Source organism: Cibotium barometz, chromosome 42, assembly GCF_041138505.1.
Source record: "Cibotium barometz isolate CiBa-2024 chromosome 42, ASM4113850v1, whole genome shotgun sequence".
Lineage (NCBI taxonomy): Eukaryota > Viridiplantae > Streptophyta > Polypodiopsida > Cyatheales > Cibotiaceae > Cibotium > Cibotium barometz.
In genome coordinates this window covers 19,395,660-19,408,526 of record NC_141087.1, presented here as the reverse complement: position 1 = coordinate 19,408,526, position 12,867 = coordinate 19,395,660, and positions in this window count along the sequence as shown.

Sequence of the window (12,867 nt, the reverse complement as noted above, 5' to 3'; positions counted from 1 at the left end):
CCATCATCCCATTTCTTTAATTTCCTATAAATATGGGTAGAACCTTCATTGATAAGATATTCCTCTTGAATCCCTTTGATCCATTCACTATATACTTCCATAATTGAAGTCATAGTGCTAGCCCACATTCTTAACAATGCATCCGCAACCACATTGTCCTTCTTGGGGGTGTAGGATATCTTAAAATCATATCCTTAAAGAGTAGCCAACCATCTCTTTTATTTTGGAGAAAGATTGGGTTGGGAAAGGAGAAATTTCAGCACCCTATGTCACTTCTCACCTTGATATGTGCACCATAAAGATAGTGCTGTCATTTCTTGGTTGCATGAAGCATGGCCAACATTTCTTGCCGATAAACATGCAACCCCATGTCCTTTTTATAAAGCTTTATACTCTCAAATTCAATGACACCATGCTCTTTTTGATGATATAAGAGTGCCCCAAGCCCTCTTCCACTTGCAACTGCTCTCACAGAAAATGTCCGAGAAATTGGGGCAAACAAGAATAGGAGCTAATGTGAGCAAGGTTTTGAGCTCATTAAAGCTCATAGCATCCCAAAAGAAAGATTCCTTCTTGAGTAAATCAGTTCGATGTGCTACAATAGTTGCATAATGTTCCATGAATCTTCTATAAAAAGAAGACAATCCAAGAAATCCTCTTCATAGTGTTGTATTGCTAGGGGTTGGCCATTTCTTGACACATGCTACTTTCTTTTGATCAGCCCTAATGAATTTCTCTTGCACCAAGTTTCCAAGATATTCTACTTCATTAACCACAAATGTACATTTACTCTCCTTTGCATAAAGCTTGGGCTTCCTTATCTCCTCAAACACTTGTTTCACATGAGATAAGTGCTCTTCCTTACTCTTATTATAAATCGAGATGTCATCAAAGAACACCAACACAAATTTGAATAGGAAGGGAGACAATATCATATTCATCAAATCTTGGAAAGTGGTTGGGGCATTTGTAAGGCAAAATGGCATAACCATAAAGTGGAACAATCCCGTTTCGGTCCTAAATGACATCTTCTCCTAAATGGTAACCCGATCTTAAATAAATCTTGGTGAATAACTTTTCACCCTTGAGCTCATTAAGAAGATCATCAATGCGAGGAATTGGGTACCTATTCTTGATAGTGACTTTGTTCAAGTCACGGTAATGAATACATATATGAAAGAACGGGCATCCTTCTTTTTCACCAATAGAATGGGTGATGAAAATGGAGATTGCGAAGGTTGGATAAGACCCATGGTAATCAATTCTTGTACTTTCTTTGCCACTTCCTCTTTTTCCACCTTGGACAAATGGTAAGGAGGCTTATTCACAACCTTTTCATTTGGTTTAATAATAATAGCATGGTCAATCTCCTTCTTGGGTGGAAAACTCTTTGGCACTTGAAAAATCTCCCGATACTCTTTGAGAAGAGTCACCATATCTTTGTTTATGTGTTAATCCCATCAACACTATTCAACCCCTCTAGAACAATGTGCAACACATAGATAGTGCTCAGAGTCTTGACATCCTTCTTGAGCCGCTTTGAAGTGATCAAAGAGAGCATTTCTAGAGCCAATACAAATTGCTTCCCACCATGTAAAAAGCTCATAACACCTTGTTGAAGGTTCATGATACCTTGTTGAAGGTTCATGTGGAAGTCACCAAGAGAATCTAACCAATCACACTCTATAATCACATCAATGGGACCCATATCCAAGACCACCAAATCACCTTTCCAAGTGTATGAAGAAGACAATGTCACTTGTGTAGAAGGGCAAACCAAAGTAGCTTTCTCATTTTTCCCATTTTCCACTTGCACTTGGAAAGTTATGGGTAGCTTCATTGGAGATAACTTGACAGAGTTGGTGGACTTAGAGTTAATGAAGTTATGTGTACTTTGGGAATCCATAAAAATGTAAAGAACTCTCCCATTAATGGTTCCCACTAATCTCAAAGTATTTGGGCTCTTGTAACCCACCAAAATCTCTTGATAAATAGAGCATATGATAGTTGTGTTTTATGCACTTTTGGATGTATAACCACTCAAAATGCTTACATGGCTCTCCCCACTGAGGTTAAATGGAAACTCATCCTCTTCTTGGATGAAAGAGTGATTCTCCAAAGTATCATCATGTGTCTCTTCTCAATGCAATCCTTATATTCCTCTACCTCATGAGATTTCTTTGGGTGTTGTGGAAGTAAGGCTTTTTCCAACATTTGAAGAAGTATTGGATGGTTTTTGAGAGGGTATAATGGGATGAGATTTTCTGTACTTTGTCTCATAGAGCTCCGCCAACCTCATAGCCTCTTTGATGGTGCTAGATCTTTGTGTCGATACATCTGCCTCGATTTTCTGTACTTTGTCTCATAGAGCTCCGCCAACCTCATAGCTTCTCCATTTTGCTCATCCGTTCCTCCAGTTCATATAAGGTTGATCCTTCACCCTTGAACTTGAGGATTGAAACCTTATCCCTAGAATCCTTGGAAGTGGTACATGGTGCATTCTCATGATGATTAGAGGGCTTGTACCTTTGCATTTGCACATAGGATCCAAAGACTTGTGCAAAATCCTTGTACTGCCTCCTGATGAAGTTAGGCATTTCCATTTATCTATCATGAGCTTCTATTTGCCTTTCAATAAACGACATGTTCTCCAACCTTTCTCAACCACATCCTCGTCCACGTACAACTCTTCTTCAAGCATAGAACGCTGATTTATGTTGGAATGCAATGATGCTCTTTGGGGTTCTCCAAGGATCGATTCTAAATGCTTTGACCAAGAAGTATGTTGCTTCTCATGTGGTTGAGAGGGACTAGCTAGGAAAGATGAAGGCTTAATTAAAAATTTCCCTCATAAGAGGTCTTCTAGCCTCACTTGTGGCATTACTTGTAAGATCTTCATGGTAAACCTTTGTAGAGGCTTCTTACATATGTTTCCCCTTGTCTCCTTGGTTACCACCATGAATATTGTCTTGCTTAAGTTGACCCATTGGTTGGGTTAAATTTTCTTCCACCAATCTAATCTAAGTAGCCATATTGTCAAATTTGGCATTCATCTTTATCAACAATGGTACAAGGGCATCATTTGAGATGGCATGTGAGGGTTGGGGGGGTCATGCTTGGGCACTTCCAACATTCACTTCATCCTCAAATTCCCTTGAGGGTTGCCCAAACATATTCGTGGAACCTCCATATTACCAAGTTCCACCATTTCTTTGCCTTCTACATCCTCTGATCTCAAGGCATAATTCCTCGGTCTTCCTTTAGGCTTGGGTGCCATCCAAATTCACTGCTTTTAGCAAATTGTGTGTAACTTTGGGTAGGGACCTTTGAATTGAAATATTTAATGCTTCATGAATATTTTATGAGATACCCTATCCAACTATGCAAGTACCCAATCAAGATGAAATGCCTAGATATGATCTCTTTGAGGGTTCTTAGACCTATAGGCTGAAAATGAAAACTAGGCTATAGAATACTTTTATCTCATTGGATTTGGATAAAAATTGGAGTGTGGGCTTGTGATAATGAGTACTAGCTATTCCTATGAAGGTTTGACCAAAGTCAAAGTACGAGTATGCTCGTTTTGACTTTTTGGTCGAGGTCAATCGCCTAGGTTTGACTTTTTGGTCGAGGTCAATCGCCTAGGTTTGACTACCCAAATGAAGTCAGAATGGAGAGGTTAAGGGCTTGTTGTGTGTAGGTCTAAAGAACTACTTTGAGCCTATATAGGCACCTAAAATTCAGTCCTAATGTGCTTGGACTGAATTGGAGTTTACTGCTTATGTAGAAATTCCCAAAAGTGGCTCTATTTGATTAAGACCAAGATTAAAGAACACATGACCAAGACTCAAGAAACATGAGAAATTCATGGAATTATAAAGAAAGTAGAGTAAATCTATATACACATGTAGCAAAGGAAGGTATGTGCATACACCTAAGTGATTTAACCTCTCACCATGAGGATAGTTATCAAGCTTGCCATGAGCCCTAGACCACGGAAGGCCATCTCCAAAAAGAAAGGACCCAAGGTTTCATGTAATGTCCAAGATATGAAATGACTAAAAGGTTCCTACAATGAACCCAAGGAACTATTTATAGTAGCCTTTCCTATGGCCCATTATTTACATATTTTTGGACCTTATTCTTGCCACATTACAATTACCAATATCTTTCTGGAGATATATAACGATGGTAATTTGTGCAAGGCCCTGGTAAACATGTTTAGAAAGACATGGAAAATCAATTAAATAAATTTAGAAAGACATGAAAAAATGATTACAAATGACTAAATGCAAAAAAATTTCAATTGAGCTATGTATATCACGATAGTGGGGCTATGATTTTGCCTTACAACATCATAGCTTTAAAGCATGATCATGGTGCTTCGACGTGATCTTTAGTGACTCCAGTTTTCCTAATGTATTACCGGCATGCATACCATTGCATGTATTTTTTTCGTCCTTTTACTGTCAAATATATTAACATGCTTTATGTCACACATAATACCATCGATAATTGTTCGTTAATATGGTCCTCACCCCTTGTAGTGTTGAAGTATTAATTTTTAAGAAAGAACCATAGTGGATTCTTATTCAGAGTGGTAAAATCTAGAGAAAGTGTCCATTCAACCAAAGTCAACCAAAGCCAATTAATGTGAAGAAAGATCTCTTACATAAGAAAGAAAGGACATTTGGTTAAATACATATACAATTCAAGAGAAGCTTTTTGTGGGCATTCAAGAAGCGCCTTTGAGACAATGCAAATGAGCTTAGTGGGTGGAGCTTCAACTTATGGTTGGGGCCATCTTTTTAGCACAAGATAAGGCTTTATTTTGAGTAAAAACAATGAGAAATAGAAGGAAGAATTTATTTTTTGTTATATAATATACATCGTAGAGAAAGAAAGATCCACCGCTAGCCTTGAAGTAGTCCAAAAGAACCAAAAAGAGGGGCAAAACGGAACTCCTATCATGTCTAATGCATGTAAAGAATCTAAACTTACATTGTGCATAAGAGAAATCTATGTGTGGAGATTTAATGCATGGTTGGAGCCATCATCATGTCAACACAAGAGGAATCTTGGTTTGAATAAAAAACATCATTAATACAAGGGAGAATTCATTTTATGCTGTATTCAACATGGTAAAGAAAGAGAGATATATTGCTAGCCTTGATATAAAAGGATCACAATAAGGGGAAAAAGTGAACTTCCATGTTGCCATGTAGAGAAGCCAACTTACAATCTTGCACATAGCCAACTAGCCGATATGGTTGCTATGTACTATGTGTGTGTGTGTGTGTGTGTGTGTGTATGTATGTATGTAAGAAGGATAAGAAGGCTTTGCATTACAAGAGAATAGCGCAAAAGTTTTGAAATAGTCAAAGAAAAGCAGTGAGAGAGTGGTGCAAGTAATGAAAGTAATGGTGTCAATTGTGATGTAGCTATTTTTTAGCTATGCATGCAAGTGTACAATAGTTATCAGCATGATTGTGCCATGGTATAGCCATGTGTGTAGACATGCAATTAGCTGCACGTGGACTAGGGAAAAATTTGCATTCTCTCATGCAGGTCGTGATGATGAGTTTAAATACCTTTTGTTGCGTAAAGAACCTATCTTGTTGTTTATTTATATAATTAATCTTCTTCCATCCTTGTTCTTCCACAAGCATAGCTCTCACAAGCATAGCTATCACAAGCATAGTGATCTTAATCAAAAGATTTGTCTCTCCTTTGTTCTATCACAAGCATAGTGATCTGAATCAAAAGGTTTGTGTCTCCTTTGTTCTATGTTTTTCATTCAAAATGTTTAGATTTTCTATGTTCTTATCCATTCGTACTCTCATACTCCTCTTTCTATTGATTTAATATTCTTTTTTGTATTCGGTTTTATCTTAATGTAAAGACTCTTTAAGACTCTTTCTATGTTCTTATCCATTCGTACTCTCATACACCATTCGTACTCTCATACTCCTCTTTCTATTGATTTAATATTCTTTTTTGTATTTGGTTTTATCTTAATGTAAAGACTCTTTAGGACATGATTTGTTTAGCTAGCTCTTGACGCAAAGTCCAACCATGAACCCAATGCTTTTGTTTTATGATTCATGCTTTTCTCCCCTATGTTTAGGGTTAGGTTTACACACATATTTTCCCAAGGCTTTATGCTTGATCTCTGTACTTTATACTCTATGCATAAAGTATACTGCTCTATTCCTATGGTTAGGTATGCTTAGAGTATTCTCCTCCATTCATATGGTTAGGCATGCTTAAAATATTTTGCTATATTCCTATTGTTAGGCATGCTTGGAGTATTATGTTCTATACTTATGGTTAGAGGGTTTCGCATTGAAAATAGCAACGCTTTTATAAATAGAAAGGTACGAAGATGCCAGGCCCCTATCGTTTCTATTTTTGTTACTGAGCAGCAAACACATTGTATGAAAATAATAGCTTTTTTAGCAGCAAAAGGGGCTCAACATCTCCATAACCTTCTTCTAGTTATAAAAGCGTTGTTTATTTTTGTTACCACAACGAGGTTGCTGCCCAGGAGAGAAAATGGCAAACAATATTTCGTTACTCCGTAGTATAATATCACTACTATATGTGCTGTTTGAGTAGCAAATGTACTGCATAGTTAAAAAAAGTTGGGAGTCTACACAGGACTCCCAGTTTGCCCCAGCTCTTTTTTTTTACTATGTAGTACATTCACTACTCATCAATAGCGTATATAGATGTGATATTACACAGTAAAACTAACACAACTTCATGTCCTACTCATCGTCATGGACAAGTGTAATGTAAAACTTGACAAATACCAAAAGAAGGACAATTACATTTCATGATTTTAGGAATGTCGAAATACAATTACACTACTTGGCAAAATTACATAAGTGTATGATTCCGAGAAGCTCATGTATAAGATAAAGCGTAATGGAAATGTATGGAACTAGGGGCTACATTGAGGGGGTCTACATCTCATGCATTGTGATTATTGTTCATCCTTTCAGCTCCACCTCCTTTTCATTTCACATTTCCATTGCTTCTTTCTTGGACATTTGCACAATTGTTTGTAGTAACACGGTCCTAAAACACAATAAAACTAACACAAGTGAAAAACAGTTTTACAAAAACAAAGAGTTTTAGGGTTTAGGAATTTACTTCCTTGCCATGCTGCTTGCCAAGTATGTCCTCCAGTAATAACAATATAACCTTTTTCTTTCACCCTTTCAAATAGAGCTTCTAAACCCCATTGTAATGCAAAATCATATTCATCTTGCATAGGGGGCGGTCCACTGCTTCAAGCTATATACATACAAATAAATGAACATTACAATTATGTTGTTATTTAAAATAACCTTCTTTAATTACAAGATGAGATACAATTTGAGGCTAATCTATACTATTATTAAAGACTTCTCCTTCACGTGTAACATCACGCTTCAAGTTATTTGCCATCTATCCAAGAAAATAAATAAAATCTTAAAACTCTTATGCATACTCCAATCCATTACGCTTATGCATACTCCAATCCATTACGCTTATGCATATGGCTAATGCATATGGCTAATGCATAATCCTGATGTATATGGTTACTGGCATGCATTGGAAGCTACCGACATGCCTAGGTAGCTACCGACATGTATTGGGAGCTACCACATATATTGGAAGCTATCGGCATGCCTAGGTAGCAACCAAAATTCATTCAAAGATATCGGCATGCCTAGGTAGCTATCAGCATGCATTGGAAGCTATTGGGATACATTGGAAGCTATCGGCATGTATAGGTAGCTGCTACGGGCATGCATTGGACGCTATCGGCATAAAGCTTATGTATATGGCCTTATCCATATGGCTAATGCATAAGTCTCACTAAGGCATATGGCTAGCTCTTGAGAGAAGCATAGCTCTCTAAAGGCTATCCATAGAGCATAGAAAAAATAATGAACCCTATAACATATAAAAGCATAAGAGAAGAAACTTACAAGAAAGTATTCTCTTACCTTGTGAGGCTTGTATGTGTTGAAAACCTACAAAATCAAACCAAATTAAGAAAAAAAAAGTATTAATAACAAATCCTGATCTTAAAAGCCTGAAAACTTATAAACCCTATAAACATGTAAAAGCATGAAAGAAGAAACGTACAAGAAAGAGATCTCTTGTGAGGCTTGTATGTGTTGAAAACCTAGAAAATTAAACCAAGTTAAGAAAAAAATTATTAAAAGAAAAATCAAGATCTCTTACCATATGAAGATTTAATGGAGAACTCTTAATTAGGGAAAAAGAAGAAGGGAAAATACTCGTAATGGTTAAGCTTCAATAAGAAGGGAAAAAAAGAAAAGAAAAACTTGAAAGACAGAAAAGGTAAAGGAAATACTCATAAGAAAGCTTTCATGGAAAGCTTGTTTCCATAGGAGATAGATGAAAAGAGTAGACAAACCTTGCTTGTGCGTGTGGAGGATACAGTGGGAGAGGTAGAAGTGATAAATAAGGCAGCATAAACCTGCAAAAAAACTCATAGTAAAAATTATTGTATTCAAAAGATAAAACTATGCGACAAAAGAAGCGGGAAAAAGTGGGATATTTTTACAGTATAGGAGTATTTTTATAGTAAATATTTTTTGGATTTTTTGTTTGCTAAGTAGTGATTTTTTGATGCTGAAAGCGCTGTTGTGAGTAGCATTTAAACGCTACGGAGCAGTGACAAATCGATGCTCAGCATCGTGAAAACCCTCGATATTTTCCTTCCAAAAATGCTACAAAAATGTTTTTGTTCTCCCGATGTGTTGTAGTGTATTTCTATGGTTAGGCATGTATAGAGATAATTATTCTATTCCTATGGTTAGGCATGCTTAGAGTATATTTCTCTATTCCTATGGTTAGGCATGTATAGAGTACAAAGAGTGATATTTTATGCTTAAGCTATGCATAAAAGAGAGCTTGTATGAGTTCTTGTTTATGCATAGTTAGATATATGCATGATCTCTCATGAGCTATACATAAAGAGAGCTCTCTATGTGCATAACCTAGACTTATGAGTTATGCATGATCTCTCATAAACTCTCGTATGAATTAATTGTTTCATATAACTTATATCTCATTTTCATTAAAAGTCGGCTACTATTACTAGTGCCTAGAAGGATACTTTTACATAATTGTATTCTTTATTTACGTTCCCCTGGTTTTATCTTTTTCCCAGTGTCTTGCCTTCCCTTATTCTTGCAAATGAAAATGAACGAATTATGATCCCTCTCTTATCCCTCACCTCACATAACTTCTTTTATTCTTCTAAGGGTACGTTTTCGCATGAGGTTTTCCCCCCTCGATAGCTCACATTGCACTCATTTGTGTGCACACATTGCACACAATTTGTAATACTTTGTGCACATATTTTGGATGGTTAGTGGGGTGATGGGTATTCTCACACCCTATTGGGATCACCCTATTGCTCACACCCTATTGGGATGGTTAGTGGGGTGATGGGTATTCTCACACCCTATTGGGATCACCCTATTGCTCACACCCTATTGGTTGTAATACGTGGGATCACTTCTTTTATTCTTCTAAGGGTACGTTTTCGCATGACGTTTTCGCATGAGGTTTTCCCCCCTCGATAGCTCACATTGCACTCATTTGTGCACACATTGCACACAATTTGTAATACTTTGTGCACATATTTTGGATGGTTAGTGGGGTGATGGGTATTCTCACACCCTATTGGGATCACCCTATTGCTCACACCCTATTGGTTGTAATATGTGGGATCACTCTATGATTGCCATGTGGCAAGGAGATGAGCCTCATTTTCCTATATAAAGAGGCATCGGGTGACAGGAAAGGCGTTCCCTCTAGCCCAAGTTGGAATCTACCAAATTGGTGCTATTTTGGGAAATCCCGCTAGCTCTTGTTTTATAGGTGAGTTCTTTCACAAGCTCTTGCATGTGAGAGATGCTTGCATACCTGTCTGGTTGAAATTCTTGGTGGCTTGGGCTACTCTTGCTTGCTAGGTCTAGCCTTGCATTGGAGGTATGGTATGTGTTGAAAAGATGCAGGGGAGAAGAGAGCTTGAGCTCTTGCATGTGAGAGATGCTTGCATACCTGTCTGGTTGAAATTCTTGGTGGCTTGGGCTACTCTTGCTTGCTAGGTCTAGCCTTGCATTGGAGGTATGGTATGTGTTGAAAAGATGCAGGGGAGAAGAGAGCTTGAGCTCTTGCATGTGAGAGATGCTTGCATACCTGTCTGGTTGAAATTCTTGGTGGCTTGGGCTACTCTTGCTTGCTAGGTCTAGCCTTGCATTGGGAGAAGAGAGCTTGAGCTCTTGCAAGCACACATAGACTTACAAACCCTAAAAAGAGAACACACAATGTGAGAGGCTGAAAATCTTATTCTTCTTCACACAACACTCAACACACCATATACAAAGATAAGAGTACACACTATATGAAAAGGTACTCAACTAAATACAGACTAGGGTTCTCTATAGTGTCAACCAAATACATACTAGGGTTCTCTATAGTGTCAACCAAATACATACTAGGGTTCTCTATAGTGTGAACCCAACTAAATGAGCTGGCACTATAACTATGCCTGTCTCTAGAACGGTGTCGTGACGTGTGCGGTCTAGCCGGGAACACACTGGGTGTCTGGCTGTGAGAGTTACGTTGTTGAACTTCAAGGGGCATCATCTGCAGAAGCTTGCAAGCCAATCTCTCTAGATTCTCTAGATAGGCAAAACATAACAGTGTTTCAATTGCCCTGAGACACGGGCATCAGCATCAAAAGAAAATACAAAAGGAAACTCTCAAGGGTTCCCCTCCTCTGGTAAACCACAGCATCACAGCTTCAAGACCCTGATTCTCAAGCCGGTGCAGTTGAAATCATGTGAACCCAAATCAACATAGACATGGTGATCATGCTTATCTAGGTCCCATAAACTAAGTATATATCTTATGCTTTCCAAATGCTCCTCCATGCTCTTCCTGCACTCTTTTGTCAACAGAGGCTCAAGCTGATTCACCACTGGTTGAGGTATGGAGGTATAATGATGTAGTTGATTATTATTCACGTATGCTAGACCCGTTCCACTTGTCTTGACAAGAGTGTTTTTCTTGAATACAATGATGGTATCCAAGCCAGGAGCATATACTGAGGAAACATACACGATTTCTGAGTGTTGGAAAAGTAAAGTGACTGGACAACGATGGCCCCGCAGCTAGATGTTATGGCTCCTCACCGGAGGATGACAGCAGCCCCGTACACTCCATGTTTGACAGAATGTCCAGAAACCCTAATCTCCTGTGCAGCTTGATGTTGTATTGCCTTGGTGGACAAAGATGGCAGCCCCGTGCATTCATTCGATCCATGTTTGATAGAATGGCCAGAAACCCTAATCTCCGGCGCAGCTTGATGCTGTGACGTATTCCTAGCCTGGTGTTCCTCCTGCAGCTTCATGGCTGCCCGCCATCTGCTCTGCAGCGCCCAAGACAAAACATACAGGGCTCTCCTCATCAACGAGGAGGCCCTCCTTTTCTAGTTACCTCCCGCCTCTCTGTCAGGTGATTCCCTTCCTTAGCAGCCAACTCCCACCAACTTCTTCGTCACCTTCTGGATAGCGAGCTGGCAGCCACGTGAAGCTCCCACATGGCCATTCTTTTTGTGGCCATGATTATCATTAATTTTATTTTATTCTAAGGCCTGCCTCCTCAACATTGCCTTACATACCAATACCCATGGCACATGGCCCCCTTTATCTTTATTGCCCTTGCTTTCACACATTCTCAACCACAACCTTCAGTGCCCATTGTATTTTGACGTGCCCACACATATCAAGCGGTCGCGCACACATACGAGCTGATCTCACCTCCAGTGAACCTTACTCCAGACAGGCTTGTAACAAGCTGAACACCAAAGCAAAGGCAGCCTTAACCCTTTTTACTTTTTTCTGCTCATGCATCTGAGTTCATATGGGATGGTCTGTGAGCTTCTTTCACTACATGGACGTGCCACAGCACGACATCGACCCCCTCTAAACCTGCACATCCTCCGGTATGTGCCACCAAGTTGCTATGTAGGCTAATCTTCTTCAAATCTATACTGATTTGAATGTCACCCTCATCTTCATCAAATTTTGACACGTTATCTTCAGCTTCTTCATCCTCTGAACCCACATTCTCATCCAAATCATTCTCTAGATCAGCCTCCCTTTTCTTGGCTTCTTCCAACTTCTTTCGTAGCTCTATTTCTGTTTGCTTCTTGTCAGCAAGGGCACTTCCAACAAGCAAATCTGTTTCAAGTCCGCTCCTTGTGATTTCCCCATGTATCTGTCTGCCCTGCTCTGCAGCTGCTATGTTACCACAGGCCTTGAGAATGCATAAAAAGATGACCTTGTTTGGAATGACTCCTTCCTGATGCATTTTGCCATAAAGTTTAAGTGCAGGGAAGCTGTTTTCGCTCTCAGCATACCCTGCAATCAATGCACCCCAAGTCTCAACATCTTGATTCTCTGCCCGCTCAAAAACCACACATGCCTCCTCTAGGCTTCCACATTTTGTATACATGTGGATAATGGTATTCTGGATGTCTGAATCTATGTCGTATCCATACTTAATTACTTGATCATGTATTATCTGACCTTGCTCTACCATACCTAAGCTTCCAGAGGCTTTCAACACACACAGAAAACTGACTCTGTCAGGCAGTATGCCCTTCAGTTGCATCTTCATGAAGAGCTCAAGGGGAAACTTTCCATCTGCATGTTGGGCATACCCTGAGATCAATGCCACCCAAGATACAGCATCTTTGTTTAATAGGTTGTCAAACACAGTATGTGCCTCCTCCATAATCCCACATTTGGCATACATATCAACAAG